Source organism: Psammomys obesus, unplaced genomic scaffold (genome assembly GCF_907164565.1).
Source record: "Psammomys obesus unplaced genomic scaffold, mPsaObe1.curated_primary_1811, whole genome shotgun sequence".
Taxonomy (NCBI): domain Eukaryota; kingdom Metazoa; phylum Chordata; class Mammalia; order Rodentia; family Muridae; genus Psammomys; species Psammomys obesus.
Window position 1 is genome coordinate 36,375,500 of NW_026596079.1, and position 18,733 is coordinate 36,394,232.

Below are 18,733 nucleotides of genomic sequence, written 5' to 3' on the forward strand. Positions count from 1 at the left end.
ATATCTTATTCAACAGTATAGTAAAAATGGTAACAGACCATTATTCATATTTGTTTCAAAACTAGCGTATTGGTATACATTTGTGACATGACAAATCAGTATGACCTTTTGGGAAATCAATTTAGCTTTAAGTCAGAACTTGCAACTGAGTAAGTAAAATAGAAACTCTTTTTTAGGCATTTTTGTGTTATTTGCTTGTTTGTTTTTTGAGGCACGGCCTCTCTACATAGCCACTCTCACCTTAGGAAAATATTTTTAAAGCAAAAGATATGTAAAAATCGCCAGTGAGTTTTGTCTATGGTGTACAAGTTAAAGAATAGTCCTAAAAGCCAATCCTGAAAGTACTTACCCTGTGACAAGCACATTGCATTTATATGCTTTATATTCCCATTTAATCCTTGTGAATTTCCTTTTCTCTCTCTCTTCTTACCAATAGGAAAAGCGAGCCCTGGAGTGTCATAGTGACCTGCCACTAGTCAGAAAGCATTGTACACAGTCTTGTATGCTGGTACACTCTGGGCCAGCATATAATGTGACATCACAGGAGAGGCAGTAGTTTATAGTTCCAAAGAAAAACGGTTATGTAAATGTTTTAACTGGATTGGAAATTATATAATTATTGAAACGAATATTTGCTATGGAAGTATGGAGCAAGCTACACTTAAAATAATTACATTAGCCCATGCTATATTGTTGTGCTCAATCATAAAATTATAGCTCTCGTGAAGATACTAATACATAGCTAGTGTGCATGGCCAGCATATTCACAAAGGTATTGAGAGAGGACTAAGGTACAGAGAAATGGAATTGAAGAGCAGACTCCCTCCGCTTCCTAAGGACAAGAATATGTAGCTTGCATAGTATGCCAACACGTGCCAAAAGGACATTTGAACTGAATAAGAGCCACAAACACCTGATTTAGAAGTGAAGCTGGAGCACAGGGCACATCCAGACGCAGAAGGGCAAGTTTTCCTGGAATGGTAAGCGGAGACATTTAGTGAAGACTGACACCTGAACCTTACACTTTCAAGCAGAAAAGAGTTAATGTAGATTGACACCTGAACTTCTGTTACACATAGTGTGCAAGCCTCAGTTCATCAGCTCAGAGGGTAAGCAGGGCTCCCTCTGCTGTCAAAGGTTGGAAGCACCCCTCCGCAGCCAAGGGAACTTCATTGCTGGTCAACCAGACAGGGGCTGGCTCTTTTTGAACGAGACTCACTTCAGAAACTTGCAGTTTTGTTTTTTTTTTTTTTTTCAATTCTTTATGAATTACAATTTATTCACTTTGCATCCCCCCCCCCCGTGATTCCCTTCCTCCTCCTGTCCCAATCCTTCCCTTCCTCCACCCTCTGCATGCATGCCCCTCCCCAAATCCACTGATAGGGGCGGTCTTCTTTTCCTTCCTTCTGATCCTAGTCAATTAGGTCTCATCAGGAGTGGCTGCATTGTTTTCTTCTGTGGTCTGGTAATGCTGCTTCCCCCTCAGGGGGAGGTAATTAAAGAGCAGGCCAATCAGTTCATGTCAGAGACAGTCCCTGTTCCTATTACAATGGAACCCACTTGGATGCTGAACTGCCATGGGCTACATCTGTGCAGGGGTCTTACGTTATCTCCATGCATAGTCCTTGGTTGGAGTATCAGTCTCAGGAAAGACCCCTGTGCTCAGATTTTTTGGTTCTGTTGCTCTCCTTGTGGAGTTCCTGTCCTCTCCAGATTTTACTGTTTCCCACTTCTTTCATAAGATTCCCTGCACTCTGCCCAAAGGTTGCCCATAAGCTTCAGCATCTGCATTGATAGTCTGCAGGGCAGAGCCTGTCAGAGGTCCTCTGTGTCAGGCTCCTGACTTGTTCCCTCTTTTCTCCTTCTTTTGATGTCTATCCTCTTTGCCTTTCTGGATAGGAATCGAACATTTTAGCAAGAGTCCTCCCTCTTGATTAGTTTCTTTAGATGTACAGATTTTAGTAGGTTTATCCCATATTATATGTCTATATGAGTGAGAATATACCATGTGCATCTTTCTGCTTCTGGGATAGCACACTCAGGATGATCTTTTCCAGATCGCACCATTTACTTGCAAATTTCATGATTTCATTGTTTTTCATTGCTGAGTAATATTCCATTGTGTAGATGTACCACAATTTGTGCATCCATTCCTCCAATGAGGGGCATCTGGCCTGTTTCCAGCTTCTGGCTATTACAAATAAGGCTACTACAAACATGGTTGAGCAAATGTCCTTACTGTGTACTTGAGACTCTTTTGGGTATATACCTAGGAGTGGTATAGCTGTATCTTGAGGAAGCACTATTCCTAGTTGTCTAAAAAAGCGCCAGATTGATTTCCAGAGTTGTCGTACAAGTTCAAGTTCACATTCCCACCAGCAGTAGAGGAGGTTCCCCTTTCTCCACAAGCTCTCCAGCATGTGTTGTCTCTTGAGTTTTTGATCTTAGCCATTCTGATGGGTGTAAGGTGAAATCTTAGGGTCATTTTGATTTCCATTTCCCTGATGGCTAATGAGGTTGAGCATTCTTTAAATGTTTCTCTGCCATTCGATATTCCTCTATTGAGAATTCTCTGTTTAGCTCTGTTCCCCATTTTTTAATTGGATTACTTGATTTTTTTTTTTCTGTTTAACTTCTTTAGTTCTTTATATATACCAGATATTAGCCCTCTGTCAGATATAGGGTTGGTGAAGATCCTTTCCCAATCTGTAGGCTGTCCTTTTGTTCTGACAGCAGTGTCCTTTGCTTTACAGAAGTTTTTCAGTTTCATGAGGTCCCATTTATTGATTGTTGTTCTTAGAGCCTGCGCTTGTTGGTGTTCTGTTCAGGAAGTTGTCTCCTGTGCCAATGAGTTCAAGGCTCTTCCCCACTTTTTCTTCTACAGATTTAATGTGTCTGGTTTTATGTTGAGGTCTTTGATCCACTTGGACTTTAGTTTTGTGCGGGGTGATAAGTATGGATCTATTTGCATTTTTCTACATATAGACTCCCAGTTAGACCAGCACCGTTTGTTGAAGATGCTGTCTTTATTCCATAGAATGTTTTTGGCATCTTTGTCAAAGATCAGGTGTCCATAAGTGTGTGGATTTATGTCAGGGTCTTCTATTCGATTCCATTGATCCACCATTCTGTTTCTATGCCAGTACCATGCAGTTTTTATAACTGTTGCTCTATAGTACAGCTTGAGATCAGGGATAGAGATACCTCCTGAAGATCTTTTACTGTAGAGAATTGTTTTTATCAATTCTGGGCTTCTTGTTGTTCCATATGAAGTTGAGAATTTTTCTTTCAAGGTCTGTAAAGAATTGTATTGGTAATTTGATGGGAATTGCATTGAATCTGTAGATTGCTTTTGGTAAGATGGCCAATTTTCTATATTAATCTTGCCAAGCCATGAGCATGGAAGATCTTTCCATCTTCTGATATCTTCTTCAAATTCTTTCTTCAGAGACTTGAAATTTTTTTCATACAAGTCTTTGACTTACTTGGTTAGGGTCACACCAAGGAACTTTATGTCCTTTGTGGCTATTGAGAAGGGTGTTGTTTCCCTAATTTCTTTTTCGGTCCTTTTGTGTTTTGTATATAGAAGAGCTACTGATTTTTTTGAGTTAATTTTGTATCCGGCCACTTTTCTGAAGGTGTTTATCAGCTGTATGAGTTCCCTGGTAGAGTTTTTGGGGTCACTCATGAATACTATCATATCATCTGCAAATAGTGATACTTTGACTTCTTCCTTTCCAATTTGTATTCCCTTAATCTCCTTCAATTGTCTTATTGTTCTAGCAAGGATTTCAAGCACAATGTTGAAGAGATATGGAGAGAGTGGGCAGCCTTGCCTTGTCCATGATATCAGTGGGAATGATTTAAATTTCTCTCCATTAAGTTTGATATTGGCTATAGGCTTGCTGTATATTGCCTTTACTATGTTCAGGTGTGTGCCATGTATCCCTGATCTCTCCAAGACTTTAAACATGAATGGATGTTGGATTTTGTCAAATGCAACAAAATACTTGCAAACCAAATCCAAGAACACATCAAAGATATCATCCACTATGAGCAAGTAGGCTTCATCCCAGGCATGCAGGGGTGATTCAATATACAGAAATCCATCAATCTGATCCACTACATAAACAAACTGAAGGAGAAACTTGCAGTTTTTAAAAATCACAGAACATCAAGGACTACAGAACCTTGACGAGAGGAAAGCATAAAGACTAAAGCATCTGAAGCAAAGCTTTAGGAGGCCTCTAGACCTCTGCACCCCAGCTTCTGTAGTATCCTAAAATAATTATAACAGTATTCTGACCCTTAAGCAACCTTCAAGTAACCTTCTGTCTAATCTCCCTATGAGGGAGATATACATCATAAGATATAATGACTAAATATTCCCACTTTGATATCATTAAAACATACAGGATACAATGATGTAATTGATTTCTTGGTAAAACTGGACAGTGTCAAATAGACCCAGAAAGAGGTTGACAAGGAAGCTAAGGCATCAACTAACAAGATGATAAAATTTATAGACATTTTTACTTTATAAATTTCCCTTTACGTCATAATGTTTCCTTTGCAACTGTAAAAGAGCTTAGTAATTTACAAAGGCTGTGTTTTAGTGAGCTTCCCTTTTAGCTGTGTCTTCCAGCTGTCTCTTGAAGTTCTCAAAAATGGATGATTTAAAAGAGCATATCTTTTCTTCTTCTTTCTCTCCCACAGGAACATGATGTTAGTTGTGGCTACAGTGAATTCATTTATTCACAGCAGATAGTCAACCCTGGCTGTTGTCTGATTCTCAGTGAATTTTTGTAATAGCTTATAGTCATAGAGGGTACAGCCTTTCTCTTAAAGCAATTTAACTAATCCACATTTCAAGTTGAAGGAAACTTCACATGCCTTCCCTTCAAATGCATAAAGAAAACCAAATAAAACAATTAATTTGTATCAGAGTTAATAAGAAATGAGAGGCAGTTAACTATTTTTCTGCTTTCTGGATTTCATGAGACTACTCATTTCTGTCTAACTGACATTCTATTTAGAGATTTTCAATGGCACAAAGTCATGTGACACTTGGTCAGTTTGGTGTGACTCTTGTCACTTGTGTAACCAGAATAGTCACTAAAAATAGGAAAATTTATGCAAATATGTTTATGTTTTTTATTTCTCTTTTCATTTCCTTCATTGTTTCTTACTTCATAGAAAAAATTGAAGATGTTACCTGCCTTTCACCTAATAAATTTTAGGTATGTTTAGTTTAAAGTTCTAATTTGGATGTACCAATTTTGTGATAAATCAATGTTAAACTCCTTAAAGGATAGGTATTTTATTTTTATTAATTTTTATTAAATTTATTTATTTATTCATTTTACATCTTGCTTGTAGTCCCCTCCCTCCTCTGCACCTAGTACCACCTTCACACTCTCTTGCACCTTTCCCCTCTCCCCTTCTCCTCAGAAAAGGAGACCTCCCTCCATAAAAATCCACCCCAGGCAACAGAGTCCATTTCAGAGACAATTCCTGATCCCCTTGCTAGGGAACCCACATGAATACCAAACTGCCCATCAGGTACAGTTGTTGCCTAGGTCCCATCCACGCCTACCCTTTGGCTGGTGCTGCAGTCTCTGTAAGCCACTATTGGCCTAGGTTAGTCTTCTTGAGGAGTTTTTGTCCCCTGGGACCTTCTATCCTTTTCCATACTCTTCCACAAGACTCCCCAAGTTCCCCATAATGCTTGGCTTTGGGTCTTGGAATCTGATTCAATCCGCTGCTGGATGGAGCCTCTCAGAGGGCAGTTGTGCTAGGCTGTAAGGGATATTTTTTTATACTAACCATACACTGATTGAAAAATAAGATGGCATGAAGTGTTCAAGGTGTTCTACCCATATTTATATTATTGTTTTATGTGATGTTAATAGACATGATAATGTTTATACATAGTATATATTCTATATAGATCACATGCATATACTTTTATCAAAGGATAACTCACATTAACATTGTAATGCTGAACAAATTCTAATATGATATTCTCATGCGAGGGTCTCATATTGATGTTAGAGCATCAAGTGACACTGAAGAGTTCCACACCGGCCCTTCCTCTTCAGATTGACACTTACCACCTACAGCAACTGGTCAAATATCATTTCTGTTAAAGAGCACATATTATCTAAGAACTTTAGATGTGTTTTAAAACAGCAAATTGTAAGTGTTAGCTGAAGTGTATCTGAAATACAGACTGTTCCAAGAGACTTGCAAGAGAAAAATGTTGAAGTTCCATCCCTGCACTTAGTAACACTGGTGAACTAATGCAGAAAGTGTCAGGCAGAAACACTTTGTCTCCACTGATACCAGGCCAGGCTGATGCTAATCAATCTCTTTTCTAGGGCTTTAATCAGCTGCATTTCCTGTGACTCAGCCAAGCCTCCTACGCTCTCCTGAAAAGAGTCATGGACCATTTGGAAATAGTTTAGATATTCACCCTTTATGCTTTGATGACATCAAAGCGAGGCTATTTAGTCACCAAAATGCAAACATTTGCCTCTGAATACAGCCACACCACTTTTTATTTATTTCTTCCAAAGAGCTAACTTTTGGTGAATATTTGCTGTGACCAGAATGTTTTCTGGAAGTTTTTCACCTATGAACTCACTTTTTTTATCTTTCATGAGTGAGCACTACCGTTGTCCTCATTTCTTCAGGTGAGTAATCAAAGGTCACGGTTTTGAATAACTAGTTGAAACACAGAGCAGGACAGGGAACCTAGGACTGGTGCCCTGTCTTACAGCTCCTAGGTCTTTCACCTCACCCACTGTCTCCTTACTGTCTCCACTGCCCCATCTACTGTGCATTTCTACACTCACATTTCTATACTACAGCGATGGATTACTCTCCATACATGCTGCTGTTCCTTCTGCAGAAACGTCCGCATTGAAGTTTAAACATAAAACACAGCTCTGGAGATAATGGGTAGGATGAGAGGTTTTGTAGAAACTTGAAGAACTTGATTTTAGGATCAACTTGCTGCATACACATGGCAATTAAAGGAAGGGTGCACAGACACCTTCTTCTACTTTTAGTGGGGGGAGAAGTATTTTGGGCCAGGATATGTATGTATTAGATCACTAGTGAAATTTAACAACTCAGTTTGTATCAATGAGCATGGCACTATTTCTATCAGCACAAGGACTCCATCAACATGCCTTGAGTAAAGATTCTCAGTAGAGTCTGGGATGCATGGACAGAATGGCATTCTGACACCCTATTCACTTCTTACTCTTGTCATTTCCATCTTACTACAAGTGGAGTGTGCTTCTGTTTAGTGGTAATTCGCTCACATGCCTGACTCAGACTAGTGGCAGAAGTTGATTCCTCGTGTCTACATACTAAAAGGATAGATTGAACTGATGATCTCATCAGAAGTCAGAACCCATGAGGGCTACAATTATAACCTATTTCCTACGTTCTATTCTCCGGTGCTTATTTTAAACGTGTGCACAAGTATAGTTTATCTTCACTTGAAGTATTGGGAACACACTGCTTTATTCTTCTGTCTATAACACATATATTGTGTCTCAGGACTGGAGCATGAAAATACAGACACTCAAAATTTAGAGCATGAGCAACGCAGGTGTCCACTGTGACCAACCACTAACAGAGTGGATCCTTGGCTTTGCTTAGCTTGTTTCTAGGCCCCTTAGACTTCTACCTACGTCATTACTTCTGCCTTCAGACACCCATGTGACTCCTTTCTCCAGTCGTATTGAATTATGCTTTTGTCTCTGATTTCATAAGTCATGATCACACACAAAGTTCCCATCCTCTAGCTCCTAAACCTCATAGGAAAAACCTTTCAAAGGACCTGTTTTACGCCTCTGACTTTTCATTTGCTGCACGTATTTTATACTTCTCCCCTGTGTGCTTTAACTCTATGAGCTTGGCTTGTTTCCTCCTGTTTGCTTGTCAATGAACTCTGCTATCTACCTCAGTGTGTGCTGTCTCACCTGCTCAGACTCCACCATGCAAAAGTTTCCCTGTGAGTCGCTCATCTCTGGGCTTACATGCCATGCTATTCAATTCCCCCTACCCTTTCATTATCCCCTTTGCTTGACCCCTCATTTATTTGACTTTTGATGTCTTTAAACACGCAGGTCTCTCTTCCTTTCATAGTTACAATTTCTCCAAAACTTGACTCAAATTTAAATTAGACATAAACATATGCAATGTTTTTCTAAGTATAATCCAGGGGGTTAGCAGAAGTCTCCTGATCAGGCCTGATATTCACTACCCCAACCTTTGCTCTGAGCTCCATATCCAGATGTTTAATTGGCATCTTCATCATTCTCCTCAAGAGCATCTCAGACATAAAGCAAGCTTAAAGTTGGGTTCTATAACAATTCTTGCTCGATTCCAGACTTTCTTTGTTCTCGAAGGCCATAACTTAAGAATCATCCCACTGAGTACATTTTCTTTGTCTCCATACAACATCAACCACCTGGCCCTTCCCTAATGTGGTGGTTCAATCGAGAATGGCTCCCATAGGCTCATATGCTTAAATGGTTGGTCCCCGTTTAGTGAAAATGCTTGGAAAGGATTCATAGGTGTGGTCTTGATGGAGGAGGTGCATTACCTCCCACCCACCTGCTGCCTGTGGATTAGCTTGGCTGCTGTTTCTGTGCCATGCCTGCCTGCTGCCATCCTCCCCAAAGTGACATTCATAGAGTAACCTTCTGCAACTGTAAACAAGCCCCCAACTACATGCTTTCCTTTTGTAAGTTCCCTTGGTCATGATATCTTATCACAGACATAAAAGAGTAGTTAAGATGTCCTTCATCTGCCAATTTTTGGTTTCCAGGTCTACCACAAGACATTGCAGTGAACTCACACCTTGAGTGAACATTACCACACTCCTGAGTTTTCCTGCCTACACTTTTGTTTTCTGTAACCAAAGCAGCCATCTAAACAAGCAAGCAAACAGATGACACAACAGCAGCAACCAAAATATTACTCTAAAGACTTCCTAAGGGCTGAGTACATAGATCAGTCAGTAATGTACATGTCACACAGCAGTTGAGGCTGATCCCCAGAGGCCACATAAAAACTCAGAGGCAGCAGGGCAGGTTTATGGATGGAAATCAGAGGATATCTGGGGCTCACTGGCCAGCCAGTCTAGCATAATTGGTGAGTACCAGGTCAATGAAAGACATCTCAAAGGAGATATACAGTGTAGTCCAGGATGATACCCAATGTTGTCTTTTGACGTCTACATGAATACCCACACAAACAGCCAGCCAGCTAGCCAGATACACACACACACACACACACACACACACACACACACACACACACACTACAAACCCAAGTGCACATGGGCACACACATAAGAACATCTATAAACACATTAAAGAAAGAGACTCTGCCATTATTTAGACCACTCATTATCCTTCCCATGATTCTTAACAGGGGATGGCAAACCATCTCTTACCTGTTGGTCACATAGCATCATTGCTTGCTTTTTTAAGTGGTTTTACCTAGACACAACCATGGTCAATCACATATACATTTTTCAAGGTGGATTTTGAGCTACCATGGAAGATTATAGTTGCAATTATAGTGTCCATTTGGGTCAGAACCTATGGCATTTACTAACTGAACTTTTACAGAAAATACTTTTTGATCTGTGTTCTGTTGACCTTGTACAATATAATTCCTATGCATTCGGAGTTCATCCCTACTTAACTCAGTTGGCCTTCTTCCCAACAGAAGGCCTTATCCCTGTGCTGGAACGGTCCTAGTACTTCAGTGGCAGAAAGGACTTCTTGGTAGTTTTTCTGCCCTCAATAGCAAATGCTCTTTTCTTGGATTTTTGCTTGCTTAGTGCTTTCTTATAATCTAGCTCTCATCTCCTTGGAGAGAGATATTCCATGCTATCTTATGTAAAGTTGTCCCTAATTATCTTCTATCTCATTATACTTACTTTTAATTTCATTCAAAACACTTATTCTCAGCCAGTAATTACCTAGGTTTTTGCTACCCTTTTATCTTTCTTCTTCACTAAAAACTTCATAAACCTAGAATGTGTTCTACTTTATTCTTTGTTCTTTCTGAATTTATATATTATATACATTTATATATTACATAGGCTCAATAAATATTTACAAAGAAGCATATAAGGTCATCATTTTTAATCCTGCAATAGGTTGTCTACCAAACACTTCCTTGTAGGTACTTGAAGCTTGTATTGTTTCTGTACCTGTAGATGTCTCCTGCCTTGCTTACTGAGTATCCCCATCAAGACATCAATGCCCCTTGGTCAGTAAAGGGCGTGGAGATAAATCATTACAGAGACGGTTTCTGGGAACAGCATCTGCTTTATTCTAACTGAACCACTAATAATACAGTGGAAGCCTATTGAAGGGATTAATTAGCACATTACCTCAGATTGGACGGTGTATGCTCATACAACCAGGGTCTATATGCAGAAAGAGCACATTAAAGAAGAAATGGAGAGTGCCAATGTTCTGCCCAGTTCACGAGCCCCAAAAGACCAGGAATAAACAGACTCCGCTGTAAATACATGAGGTTCTTTTTATTACAAATTACAAGCTGCAGCTTGGGCCCACACACCCCCACCGCCGAAGTGGTGGGAGCCAAGCGCCCCGTGCTCAGGTTAGTTGGGTGATTTAAAGGTTCTGGTCCATCCCAGCATGGTCAAGGCAGGGGCAGTTCCTGCCTTGCAAGCATCTATTGGTCAAAATACTACATTTTGAATTGATTGGCTATAGGAAGGTCCCCAGACCATAATGACCTGGTGTCCCTCCCTAGGGGGATGGGCCAGTTTCCTAGCAACTGTATCTCTAGTGGGTGGGGAAAGAATGCAGTAAGGCAGTTCTTCCCCTCAGGGCATTACTGGACTTCTTCACCCACCTAGTTCAGGCCTTAATTAATAATAGCTGCTAATTTTTAATCTTTTGGTCTCTCACCAAATAGTCTGCAGGCCAGCTACTAGCAACTCATGCTACATCAGAATTCAGTGTTCTGGCTTCAGGAGCCTGATGTGACATACTTCTTGTCTAAAAGCACAGTATGCCAGGAAGGCTGGCTACCACATCCTGCCTGATTTTCTCCTACAGTCTTGGTTTCAAGACAGCAAAGCAACATTTGTTTACTGGTTACCTCTGGATAGCAAAATCAAGCCTCATCAAGTAAAACTAATAATACTAGCAGTCATTCTCCTAATTTCATTATTCTAGTTTTTCTCTCTAGCTCTTGGAGGGATGTTACAAAGTCACTGTGGTTCATGGCACTATCTATCTATCTATCTATCTATCTATCTATCTATCTATCTATCTATCAGACTTTTCACTTTCTGTATTTCCTATTTATAGCCATTGGCCCAACATGGCTTACTAAATCAGCAGCAACATTGGGAATAAAGGATAAATCCAGAGTATTAATTCACATTGTAGTAGGAATCAGATTTAATCACCCTGTTTGTATTTTCTCCAAAGCCCTTATTTCTTGTAATGTGTTCTCAACAGAGACCCTTCAGCACTTCTGGATTTAATATTCTGTAGTTCTGCCTCTGTAGAATAAGATATTCTCTTCCTTTAGTAACAGTTATCACACCCTGCTGTATCAGTCTTTTTAGTTAGGTGCTAAAGTTATGTTGGAAAATACCTGTGGTATTTGCAACCTTTCACGTATAAATCTTAGCTCCAGCATGCTTAACATCCTAGAGCCTAGAGCTTCCTTAGTTTTAAGTTAGGGATCTTTTTCCACATTGAAATCTTATTATAAAGCTCAAATGATACTATGTCTTCAAAATATCCACTATATGCCAGGCAGTGATGGTCCATGCTTTTAATTCCAGCACTTGTCAGGCAGAGATGTTGTGCCTGAATTGCGATACCCCAAAAGACCACCACCAGGAGTCGAGTCCGTTGCAAAGTACGTGAGAATCTTTTTATCACAAATCATTACAAGCTACAGCTTGGGCTCACATGCCCGCTGTGAAGTGGTGAGAGCAAGAGCCCCGTGTTCAGGTTAGTTGGGTGATTTAAAGGTTCCAGTCCCTCCCAGCATGCCCAAAGCAGGGGCGATTCATGCTTGGCAAGCATCTATTGGTCGAAATGCAAAAGGGATGTTGCACTTTGAATTGATTGGCTATAGGAAACCATTAATGATCTCGTGTCCCTCCCTAGGGTGATAGGCCAGTTTCCTAGCAACTGTATCTCTAATGAGCCACAAAAGAATGCAGTAAGACTAGGTCTTCCCCTCAGGGCATTATGGCTGGACATATCTCCACTCAGCTAGCCTTAGTTCAGGCCTGTGCTTTAAACTTTAAAGTAATAGCCACTGATTTTTTATCTTTTGGTCTCTCATTGGCAGGAGGATTTCTCTGAGTTGGAGGCTAGCCAACTCAATAGAGTTTCAGGACAACCAAGAATACAAAGAGAAATTCTGTCTCAGAAAAGAGAAAGAAAACAAAATAACCAAACAAATAACACATTAAATGTCTGTCCATTCAGGACGACATTTAGTTGAATGGTTAGAGAGTAGAGGGGCCAGAATTCAGGGCTGGTACTCTGAGCACCTTGCAGTGAGGAGCAGTACCTTCATTCTATAGGCTTTCCAGTGGTTGAAATTCTGGGTAGCTTTATCCCCGAGGACTACACACTGGCAGAAGTTATACATTCTCAGCAGTTGTTACTCAGTAGCTGTAGTATTTTTAATTATTAATATTATTAATTATTATTATGAAAGGTGCTGTTTCATCCTTCACTAATTCTCAGCAGGACCAAGCTTTATGGGAGTAACGTTTTCCTTTGATTGCACTTCTTACATTTGTTTCTGTATTTGGTACCCTGCCAATGCAGCTCTTCAGCATCAAATGCCTGTAATTATTAAAGAAGCAGGGCAAACAGTGTAGATATCACATCAGAAGCCGAAGAAGGTAGGGAACAAGGAAGGAACCTACCAAAGAAGGCCTCTGAAAGAATCTATCCAGCAGGATATCAAAGCAGATGTTGAGTCAAACTTTGGTAAGAGCATGGGGAATCTTATGGAAGAAGGGGGAGATAGAAAGACCTGGAGGGGACAGGAGCTCCACAAGAAGAACAACAGAGCCAAAAACCCTGGGCCCAGGGGAACCTGCGGAGATGGATGCTCCAACCAAGGACCATGTAATGAAAGGATCTAGACCCGATGCTCAAATGTAGCCCACAGGCAGCTCAGTTTCCATGTGAATTCCCTAGTAAGGAGAGCAAGGAGCTGTTTCTGACACAGACTCAGTGGCTGGCTCTTTGATCACCTCCTCCTGGGGCGGGGTGGGGTTGGGGAGGGTGTGGGGAGTACTGGTCTGCTTTATTATTTAGATCTCAGCTGAAAGACATGTGTTCACCCTGGCCTGCACTGGAGTAAATTATCTCTTTTGTTTGAGACAGCAGGTGGCGTGTCTTGTTAAGCTCACACCTTTTGTTTATGTGGGGATCACACAGACAGGTGGTCTAGGTAAAGAAGTTTTGACTTCCCTGTGTATTCACACATTGTACTAAGATGCTTTTGCTCTGACTTAAAATGGGAGTCTGGAATAAAGCAAGGGCGACTAGTTTTTCTACTAGAGCCTCTTGGAAAGATCCCTAAAGAGGGAAGCCTTGCCAAGCCACAGAGGAAGAGGGTGCAGCCAGTCTTGATGAGACCTGATAGGCTAAGTCAGATAGTAAGGAAGGAGGACTTCCCCTATCAGTGGACTAGGGGAAGGGCAAGAGGGGAGAAGAGGGAGGGAGGATGGGACTGGGAGGAGATGAGGGAGGGGGCTACAGTTAGGATACAAAGTGGATAAATTGTAATAATAAATGTATTTTTAAAAATGAAAAACAACACACATTGGATTCACTGTGATGAACACTAAAAAAAAAAATAAAGAAGCATTCTGTGTTCTTCTGTTTACTCTCTCATTACAGACAGTTTGAAGGAAGGTATTACCAACGTTGTTTACAAGTAATGAAATTAAGAGTTGAAATATTATATAATTTATGGTGGGTGATGAAAAAATAATCAGCCATAAGGTAAAATACATTCAGATCATGTTCTCTCTCACTTAGGTTTTCCTTCTAAGTTATACAGCATGCCTTGTGGATGAGTCGACAAATTAATGTTTCTTTTGCCTGTAATTAGTATAAACTGTTTTCTCCCTTGTCATATATAACTAAATAGGGACAGGCAATGGTCAATGACACCATTAAAGACATAAAAGGCTGCAGGAAGAGTTGTCTGTTAGTTTCTTAATTAGGCTAAGCTAATCCCCATATAGACATGGGCTGTGAAGAAGGACTGTAGCTTGGCCTACTCATTCTCTGCTGCTATGTTTAGTGTAATCTTCTTGAGAATAGATTCATATGCCTCCCTGGTTCCCAACCTATGCAGTTGTTGATTTGGTGAATGAAATTTTTTATATATATTCAGGCAGGAGGATGTAAAAGGGTTTGTATTCCTGAAACTGGCACATATGTATTCATTATGCTTTCTCTGCAGAGCTATGTTATTTCTCCATCCAACCATCATCATACTTTCAGAAATTAGGACTATATTCTTCCTCAGATCGTTATATCACTCTACCATAGCCATGATTTCATGGTGACTGACAATGGGGAGCAAGAAATGGCAGGCATGCTCAAGGGTCTATTCTTATGCCCAAGTTCGCAAACCCCAAAAGACCAGGAATAGACTCTGCTGTAAATACATGAGGGGTTTTAAATTGTATGCATGTTTGAACATGGGACACAAACTTTCTGTGGAAACAGGAGTGCAGCCCCGCAGTCTAGGGGAATAAGGTTTTTATAGGGCAAAACCACAAACAGGGATATATATGCTTTAGCACTACATGATTGGGTAAGGGAAATTGACTTTTGAAATGATTGGTCCACTTTAGGCGCCTAGACTACAAACATGTCTGACCTGATCACATGGGCTGGTTTCCTAGCAACTGTATAATTAATGGGCTACTAGTTTCTTTTTCCAGGTGGCTGGGGCTTTAGTTTTTAGTCTCTCACTATCAAGATGTATGCAGTCCTGGAGATAGGAGATAAAACCCTGAGGGTTCAGAGATATGACATCTCAGGGGAAAAATCATAATCCCAAGTTTGAGTGTGTGCTGGTAAGTTTCTTCTAAAACTAAAGTTTTGATATCTAATATCTCTTCTATCACAAAGAAGGGAGCACTGCAGGTTTTGAGGTTTGAAGAAACACATTCCCTGTCTAGGAGTACTGGTCCAGCCCAGCCAAGGCTGTTGAAGACAGTGTTAGTCAGAGTGCTCCATGAATGTTTGACTGCCACGCTTCCTGTAATTTGAGTAAGTTCTGACCTCTGTGACAAATGGAAAAGACACATCCTGCTCCTATTTGTATTAAAAAGGCATGTGTTTATTCTCACCTTCCTCCTTCCCCACAATGACTATTGCTCTTAAAAGTCTGGCTTGATTAAAATCTCAGACAACTGTCTTCCTGACACTAAGCTCTTGACTTTCGTTTTCTGAGAGCACCAAGGAGGTTTGAGACTGTCAAATCATACTTCCAACACTCTTGTCTAGTCCTAAGTATCCACACAAACCAGTGAACCACCTGAAAATCTCGCATTGGCATCTACATTGGAATGGAAAGCTGAACCTCAGTCAGTAGCAGCAGCTCAGTGGCCCAAGCTCCCTCTCTGAACCCCTTCTCAGCTAATCTTTGCACAGTATTTTTGTGTTGCCAGTCATAAAAACCATTCAACCATGTGACAGCTTTGGAGTCGCTCTGTACCTTTGCTAGTGCTGGGGGCTGTGCAGTTCATTGGTCTTTGCTCAATTAAATTCTGTTAAGTATATTTTGTCAGCAGATATACTTTAATAAAGATGAGTAGAGGTAGATATATATTGATAGTATAAATATATATTTGTCTGTCTTAACATCTGCATTATGAAAGGCAGACTCTATTGCTTTCTTCCATTGAGGTCACATAATGCTGGGGTATGGATTTTGTATGCTAATAATGTCCCCAAATTGAGAACTTATTAAATCTCTGGGTAATGGAGTTTTCATTTGCATATTTTCTTTGATTGGTCTAAAAGGCTTATTTATATTTAGTTCAGATGTTCAGCCTAATGATTTGTATATCTATTTAAGCAAAAAATTTCTACCCAGCTACATAGAGCTTTCCTGGTCCTCTGCTGATGGGTCAGGCTGATGTATTGCTGATAAGGAGCAGGAGCCACAGGACAAATTGGTCAATTGCCGCAGAGATGTGAAGGTTAAGAATGGAAAAACTTCTAGTGACTTCTCCAGAGTGTCAAACAGCCAGCAAGCACCCAGCAAGTCTCACGTCAGCACTCACTATGTCTGCACCATGCTTATTTTAGCTCCATTCAAGAACATTTCTAAATTTTTATTCTTAAAACTTCTCAACGCTCCTTATGAGAATCACCTTGAAGTTAAATGAGTCAGAATTAAATCATTCATCAGCTAATTTACAGGCAGCAGAAAAGTCAAGATAACTCTTAAAATAATCACCAAATTATTATTCAGAAAATGAGCATATTTGAATAATAAGTACAAGTAAATCAGCATACTTTAACACTATTACTGCTGTATTTCTGAGAAAAGGGACTTTTTTAGGCTGAAAAACACATTAAGCAAGCATACTTGATTTAAAAAATTGAATAACAATGTGATCTTATTTTTTTGTAAGAAGACACATGCAACAGTAATATTTCACAAATTAGGAGTGTCTTTTATGTCATCTAGACTTGTATGTGAATGTACAAATATATGTATGAATGCAACCGGCTGAGTCTGTTTTTGTTGTTTGTGCATATGTGGTTTCAAGGCTGACCACCGTGGATGGGACAGCCAGCAAGAGGACTCATCCCTGGAAGAAGCTAATTCTCCTTCTTCCAACAGTCAGTAGTTGTCTGTAGTTCTTTGTCTAGAGGTCAGACCCTATGAAAAATCTCCTCTTCCATGCTAACATGTCCATCAATTCGACTTAGTTTGTTTATGTATTTGTTTCTAGGACACACTGTTTCACAGCAGACTTCCTGGTTTTCTGCCTCTCACAGCCCCTCTTCCTCCATGTTTCATGAGCAGGAGCAGTGACACAGCAGTTTCCAGCAGGACTGAGTTCCACATGACCCACTGATCTCTGCATTATGCTTTCAAAATCCTTATACCCTGAATATCTAATGGTCTACGATCATATAGTACAGTGGTAGATGGTTCTGCTGTGATGTCAGTTTTCCAAGGTTTAATTCCAGCTGCTTCTGCATATTAGATTATGCTTTTTTCCATTTACAAACCAGTCATAGCAATCGTACCAGGAACATGTGTTATAGTGATTTTGCATAATAGTATAATTAGAAGTAACCATTATTATTTTCTAACCAGTAACTAAATCAAGATGAGCTTATATCCATTTATCTGTATATATTCCTCTATATTTTTCTTAAAATTTTTAATCAGTAGCTGACAAGATGGCTTAGCATATAAAGGTGCTTGCTCTAAAGCCTGATGACCTGAGTCCAGTATCTGGAAACCACATGAGTGAAGGAGAAAACCAACATTTACAAGTTGTCATTTGGCCTCCTCCTTTAAACTGTAATATAAACATGTACCCCATAGATAGATAGATAGATAGATAGATAGATAGATAGATAGATAGATAGATAGATAATCAACTTCCAATCATCTTACTTCCCAGGAACAAGTTGGTTTTGGTTCTCACATATCTTTCTAGAACTTGCCATTCTTTGGGTTTTGTGTGTGTGTGTTGTATTTGTTTTGTTTGTTAAGTTTTTGTTTTAAAAGACCTGCTGCTACCAGGTTTTGGTCACCAACTTTTCTTAACTACTATACAACTAATTCAAAAGTTTAAATGTTACTGATGGTGAGGATAAGAATCATATTACAAGGTAGAATGGGCAGGCAGAGGTCCCTGTCTAGAGTAGCTAGATATGGCTCTGCTATATCTATGAAAAGTTTCATATAGGTGAATTCATTTTACATGAAATTTCGGTGGCAATAAAGGTCAACAAAGGCACAGACTCACTAGTCCAGTTTTTCCTCTACTCTGATGTGTTAGGAAACGTGTGAATGTGAAGGTTACACACGGGTTCACAAATCACACCACGAGATCGGTTCCACATGAGAGGTTAATTTAGGGGAAGTGGGGAGAAAGGAGCAGAGAAAGAGTAAGAGAGTAAGGAACAGAGAAAGGAAGAGAGAGAGAGAGAAAGAGTCAGGGAGCAGAAGAGGAAGAAGAGAGAGAGGGGAGGGCTCCAGTTCTCTTATAGGGTGATCAAGGGCATGTGCAGGTAATTCCAGGTGGTTAGGGTGTCTTCACAAATGCCTGATAACCGGTCTATCAGGTCCCTTGGGGCTGGCCATAGAAGTGCCTGCTTACTGATCCCAACACGATGTTCTTTCTGCTGGGACTTTCTTGATGGAAAATGAAGAACTTCTAACCTCTCTCTCCAAGTCCTCTGGATTCATAGGAACACGCAGGATTCTCTTACAAACATGCTTCAAGAAGACATCATGAAGAGGCTGTTGACCACACTCTGGGTCTTTGGAAGCAAGAAACTCTGACTTCCATCAGGCCTAAGCAACCTGAATCCCCTAATAACCCACAGTAGACTGGACTGAACTGATGGATAAAGAGAAAGAAAGAAAGAAAGAAAGAAAGAAAGAAAGAAAGAAAGAAAGA